The sequence below is a fragment of the Pleurodeles waltl genome, unplaced genomic scaffold (assembly GCF_031143425.1).
Source record: "Pleurodeles waltl isolate 20211129_DDA unplaced genomic scaffold, aPleWal1.hap1.20221129 scaffold_56, whole genome shotgun sequence".
NCBI classification, from domain to species: Eukaryota; Metazoa; Chordata; class Amphibia; order Caudata; family Salamandridae; genus Pleurodeles; species Pleurodeles waltl.
In genome coordinates, this window is record NW_027150269.1 from 2,100,566 (window position 1) to 2,107,763 (window position 7,198).

Genomic DNA, 7,198 nt, shown 5'->3' on the forward strand with positions numbered 1-7,198 from the left:
TGTCCCTAGGGACATCCCCACCCACCCCTACCCACACAAGGAGGTCACCTAAGGATGGGGGACCCATCCAAGGTAAGTCCTGGTGAGTATGTTTTTTTTTGGCCAAACACCGTTCGGGGCCCTGAATTGGGGCCCCCTGCACGGCACTGGCTCCAAAGGCCATGCCCAGGGGACATTTGTCCCCTGGGCATGGCCATTGGGGTGGTGGGCATGGCTCCTGTCTTTACTAAGACAGGAGCCATGTCCATAGGGCTTGTGCAGCAGAAAATGGCGCTACACTGAGTAGAGGCACTTTTTTTGCCTCCAAATAGTATAGCGCCATAACTTGGCGCACAACCCCGTTTCCGCCTATGCCTCCCCGGCCCTGTTTGCGTCCTTCACAGGGACGCTAACAGGACCTTAGTGCTAGCCGGCACTTTACTTTTTGACGCAGACCTGCATTAGCGCAGGTTTGAGACACAAAGTATAAATATGGGCCTTGGACTCGGTACAATAATATGTTTTGAAAGAGTAGTGTAAAATTGTGACTTTAACTGTGCTTTCTGTCACATGGGGTATGCCTGAGCAATTATGATTTATGGTTTCCAAGACATTTTTGTTTTCTGACTACACTGATTTCTTACTTTAGTTTGGAATAAATATACTGGTTTATTGCACGTTTTCCATAGACTTCATTGTAATTCTAGATGGTATTTAAATCTATAGTCGTTTTATCCAAGAGACCCTTGTTCCTTTATAAATAATTTGGGGAGTAGGCACAGACACTTTAGCACTGGTTAACAGGTGTAAAGTGCGCGGAGTCTGAAAGCCAACAAAAGTGAACTCAGCATAAATAAGAGGGGAGAATGCAAAAAGTTTGGAGGAAGATCTTCCCAAGGCTGACTGCTCTATCAGATCCCACATGCTCATGTCTCCGTGATACACTGAGGCACTCAAGCAATGCATATCAACCTCCTCTAGCATACCTGCATACTCCCAGATGCACAGGAAAGAGTTACAAAGTGGCGCAATGCATGCCTTGCGCCACTTTGTAAATATGGCCCGGCGTTTTTGGCCTTCTAATGCCACATTAGTGTAAAAAATGACACTAATGTGACATTGGATTGGTGCTAGGCGCTCTTAAATATGCCCCATAGAATACTACGAATTCCGTGCTAAATATGTAAACCAGGAATAAGGTCAGTAGCCTTTTTGTTACTACTCAGGGTCTGCCTGGTGCATCCCTCTGGGAACAGGACAGATTCAGGACCATTCACAAGGCAAGAATAAACATAGTCCTTCAACACACACTTAAATATCATTAGAATGTGCCACAAAATCTGAAAACATGAGACCAAATACTTGCAGTGAGGCACGCAGGGCAAGATTATGATTTACACCATGCAGGGTACATTCCCATCCCAACAGTGATCTCTTTGCTAAAGAAAGAATACAGAAAGCTCTCATCTGGGGCTGACTATTCCAATATTTATATTGGTTGCAAATGCCACATATTATTCCATGGTTAAATTTGCCACCTTTCTTGGGGGGAAATGTGAAAGGGCCAAGAGCTGGTCACTGAGATTAATGCATCAGTTTCCTATGTTTGCTTTATTAAGCAGTAACAGTTACTTTAGGCAGGTCTAAAATACACATGATATCCTCTTAAATTTGGTAACTTGAGTTTATGTTTAAGGGGAAAGAATTACAGTTTTTGCTGATTTATCTCATTTTTTGACAAGGTTTGACAGTACAAATCTAGTCAAAATCAAGATTAAATTACACACTGAAAAAAGACAGAGATTCCTTCTTGCTCAAGTATGTTGACATTTGAGGCAATGTAATGAACCCATTTTCTGTCCTTTGCAGGCACATGAGGAGTCTGAGATTCTCGTTTTCATGTCTTCAACACATCTTCTATGCCTGCAATGTGATAAATCGATGAGGTTTTCCAAGTTTTGCTAACACTAGCGCTGGGAAACACAGCACCTTATTGCCTTTTTGTCCTTCCCAGCTCTGGTGTTCACAAAATGTGAACGACCTCAGAGATTGTTCAAGTTACTTGCTGCATTGAGGATTAGATAAAGAAACGCAAAACATCCTTTTGCCCAGCACAGTGCAGACAACTGATTTCAGGAAAAAGCCCTTAATGCAGTGTTACAGATAGTGCTGCTCCACAATCATCTTGTTTCAGTTTACTAAAAGCAACAATTCACATATCAGACATTCTTGTTGTCCAATTTTCCCCTTGCCGCAATATTTCTTTGTCTCTTGTGTGCTTCTACACCTCCCCCATGTTACTCTCTTCCTCTTGTGCTGCTTTCCTCCTTTGCCCTACCAATCTTTATTTTTAATGTATTTCCCCTTCACCACATCCTCCAAGTTATTCCATTGTCCACACCACCGCTGTTTTAATTTTTTATATATTTTTTGTTTGGAAGGTAGGACAGCAAGTTAATGCTTTGGTCAGTAAAAAGGAGAAAGGAGTCCACCTCATGTTGAAGGTGCATGCATGTGTTTGGATGCATGCATGTATTTGCTTGAAGATACATACATGCCCATACAACACCACAAATGCATAGGACTAGGAAATAATTTGGCCATTTCATTGTGTGTTTTGTTTTGACTGATGTTGCATGGCATAATCATTAAATGTTTTTTCTGATGTAGTACTGCATCACTAAAAGTCATTAGCAAGCTAAAAGGTCCTAAAGCTGAGACCACTGGCTTTACCATTGCTTGTTAACATAGGGGTTCTTTTACTGAAGCTCTTGCACATTTTTAAGTCATTCACCTCCTCTTTATTTGTGGTGCACTTCACTTTTCGTTCTAAAAAACTTAGGGACAGATTTAAGAAAAGTGGCGCTGCTCAGGTGCAGCACCACTTTTCTTGCGCCTCTTAGTGCCCCTCTACCGCCACCATATGTGCACTGTATTCAATTTACGGCACCCCATGCCGGTAGTTAAGGAACTGGCATCAACATTTTTGACGCTAGTTTGGCGCTTTGCAGGATTAGCGTGAAAAATGTTGACGCTAATCCTGCAAAGCACATTCATGCCCGTTATAAATAATGGTGTGCCTCCTTTTAACACCTGCTCTGTGCAGGCGGTAAAAATGGAGCAAAAAATGGGACAAATGAAATCTTTTAGATTTCTTTTTCGCAATTTTTCAGCACCCTGACAGGAGAATGCTCCCTTTGCATACATTATGCTTGTCGGAAGCATAATGTGACGCAATGGGTTACAAAGTGGCGTAATGAATGTATTGCACCACTTTGTAAATATGGTGCTGTGTTATCGCCACAATGGTGTCAAAAAAATAATGCTAATGTGGTGATATATGGCGCTAGGCCCTCTTAAATCTGGGCCTTAAAGTTAAAGGATAGTCCTGGTACTTTGTCATGGGAATATTAATTTATTTTAAAATTTACATTGGTAAAGCCAATAAAGACTCATAGGGCAGGGTGTATGTATTTAAAAAGTTTTACATTTCCTAGAATTGAAAAACTCCTAAAGTTGTTTTTCACTGTTGTAAGGCTATCCCTCCCAAAGACTAACTGTGAATTACATTATTACAGTTGATGAGTGAAAACCTCAGTTTTGGAACAGACAGAGAAATGCTGCTTCCACACAAATGAATTGTGGTTTAAATTCCTCTTTGTTGATTCAGCTTTATTTTAAGTTACAAATCTAAAAATGCCACTTTATTCTTCCTACACCAAATGTGCCTTTAAGCCAGGGCCTAGGGTCAAATGACTGTAAATGGCTCTCCTGTGTTTTATTTTGTGGACTGCTTTAAGACATGAGAGCAAAAGCGCCTTGAGTGTGGGACAGGATAAATCTCACCTGAGTAGAATGTTCTGGCGTTCTTTACTCAGACTTCTTGAGCTTCATTGTGCAACCTCAGTGCTTGCCTACTGTAGGAGGCTGGACTGGCTTGTAGTGAGTACCAAGGGGTACTTACACCGTGCACCAGGCCCAGGCATCCCTTATTAGTGTATAGGGTGTCTAGCAGCTTAGGCTGATAGATAATGGTAGCTTAGCAGAGCAGCTTAGGCTGGACTAGGAGACGAGTGAAGCTCCTACAGTACCACTAGTGTCACTTGCACAATATCATAAGAAAACACAATACACAGATATACAAAAAATAAAGGTACTTTATTTTTATGACAATATGCCAAAGTATCTCAGTGAGTACCCTCAGTATGAGGATAGCAAATATACACAAGATATATGTACACAATACCAAAAATATGCAGTATAGTCTTAGAAAACAGTGCAAACAATGTATAGTTACAATAGGATGCAATGGGGACACATAGGGATAGGGGCAACACAAACCATATACTCCAAAAGTGGAATGCGAACCACGAATGGACCCCAAACCTATGTGACCTTATAGAGGGTCGCTGGGACTGTAAGAAAACAGTGAAGGTTAGAAAAATAACCCACCTCAAGACCCTGAAAAGTGAGTGCAAAGTGCACTAAAGTTCCCCAAAGAGCACAGAAGTCGTGATAGGGGAATTCTGCAGGAAAGACACAAACCAGCAATGCAACAACAATGGATTTCCAGTCGAGGGTACCTGTGGGACAAGGGGACCAAGTCCAAAAGTCACAAGCAAGTCGGAGATGGGCAGATGCCCAGCAAATGCCAGCTGTGGGTGCAAAGAAGCTGCTACTAGGCAGTAGAAGCTGAGGATTCTGCAAGAACGACAAGGGCTAGAAACTTCCCCTTTAAAGGATGGATGTCCCACTTCGTGAAGAGTTGTGCAGAAGTATTTTCCTGAAGAAAGACCGCCAACAAGCCTTGCTAGCTGCAAATCGTGCAGTAAGGGTTTTTGGATGCTGCTGTGGCCCAGGAGGGACCAGGATGTCGCCAATTGCGTCTGGGGATATAGGGGGCGTCGAGAAAATCAAGGAGCCCACTCAGAAGCAGGCAGCACCCGCAGAAGTGCCGGAACAGGCACTACAAAGAGGAGTGAAACGGTGCTCACCCGAAGTTGCACAAAGGTGTCCCACACCGCCGGAGGACAACTTAGAAAGTCGTGCAATGCAGGTTAGAGTGCTGTGGACACAGGCTTGGCTGTACACAAAGGATTTCCGCTGAAAGTGCACAGAGGCCGGAGTAGCTGCAAAAGACGCGGTTCCCAGCAAAGCAGTCTGGCGTGGGGAGGGAAGGACTTACCTCCACCAAACTTGGACTGAAGAGTCACTGGACTGTGGGAGTCACTTGAAAAGAGTTGCTGGAATCAAGGGACCTCGCTCATCGTGCTGAGAGGAGACCCAGAGTACTGGTAATGCAGTTCTTTGGTGCCTGCGGTTGCAGGGGGAAGATTCCGTCGACCCACAGGAGATTTCTTCAGAGCTTCTAGTGCAGAGAGGAGGCAGACTACCCCCACAGCATGCACCACCAGGAAAACAGTCAAGAAGGCAGCAGGATCAGCGTTACAGAGTTGCAGTGGTCGTCTTTGCTACTTTGTTGCAGTTTTGTAGGCTTCCAGCACGGTCAGCAGTCGATTCCTTGGCAGAAGGTGAAGAGAGAGATGCAGAGGAACTCTGATGAGCTCTTGCATTCGTTATCTAAGGAATTCCCCAAAGCAGAGACCCTAAATAGCCAGAAAAGAGGGTTTGGCTACTTAGGAGAGAGGATAGCCTAGCAACACCTGAAGGAGCCTATCAGAAGGAGTCTCTGACGTCACCTGCTGGCACTGGCCACTCAGAGCAGTCCAGTGTGCCAGCAGCACCTCTGTTTCCAAGATGGCAGAGGTCTGGAGCACACTGGAGGAGCTCTGGGCACCTCCCAGGGGAGGTGCAGGTCAGGGGAGTGGTCACTCCCCTTTCCTTTGTCCAGTTTCGCGCCAGAGCAGGGCTGAGGGGTCCCTGAACCGGTGTAGACTGGCTTATGCAGAAATGGGCACCATCTGTGCCCATGAAAGCATTTCCAGAGGCTGGGGAGGCTACTCCTCCCCTGCCTTCACACCTTTTTCCAAAGGGAGAGGGTGTAACACCCTCTCTCTGAGGAAGTCCGTTGTTCTGCCTTCCTGGGCCAAGCCTGGCTGGACCCCAGGAGGGCAGAAACCTGTCTGAGGGGTTGGCAGCAGCAGCAGCTGCAGTGAAACCCCTGAAAAGGCAGTTTGGCAGTGCTACAGACCCGTGGGATCATGGCATTGTGCCAACAATGCCAGGATGGCATAGAGGGGGCAATTCCATGATCTTAGACATGTTACATGGCCATATTCGGAGTTACCATTGTGAAGCTACACATAGGTAGTGACCTATGTGTAGTGCACGCATGTAATGGTGTCCCCGCACTCACAAAGTCCGGGGAATTTGCCCTGAACGATGTGGGAGCACTCTGGCTAGTGCCAGGGTGCCCACACACTAAGTAACTTAGCACCCAACCTTTACTAAGTAAAGGTTAGACATATAGGTGACTTATAAGTTACTTAAGTGCAGTGAAAATGGCTGTGAAATAATGTGTGCATTATTTCACTCAGGCTGCAGTGGCAGGCCTGTGTAAGAATTGTCAGAGCTCCCTATGGGTGGCAAAAGGAATGCTGCAGCCCATAGGGATCTCCTGGAACCCCAATACCCTGGGTACCTCAGTACCATATACTAGGGAATTATAAGGGTGTTCTAGTATGCCAATGGGAATTGGTGAAATTGGTCACTAGCCTGTTAGTGACAATTTGGAATGAAATGAGAGAGCATAACCACTGAGGTTCTGGATAGCAGAGCCTCAGTGAGACAGTTAGTCATAACACAGGTAAGACATTCAGGCACACTTATGAGCACTGGGGCCCTGGCTGGCAGGGTCCCAGTGACACATACAACTAAAACAACATATATACAGTGAAATATGGGGGTAACATGCCCGGCAAGATGGTACTTTCCTACACCTACCCCCTGTTGCACCGTGGCACGCGGCGCGAGCCGAACATCGTGCAGCATACGAGGCCCCAAATTGGGCATGGGACCTCATTTCTTTATCGCGCGGCACACATTCAGGCATGTTTAACCCTTCCCCACTCACCTGCTATTATGTCCTTTTCTTTCTGTCGCCCTCATTTGTGCCTCCCTTTATGTTTTTCCTTCTTTCCCATGATTCCCCTCTCTTCCCAGCATGCCTTGGGTCCCTACTTTCTATGGCTCCTTGTCCTTTACTTTCTATGTGGTTTTCCCTATCTAATATGGTGTCCTTGCACTTCCTGTTGGTCGC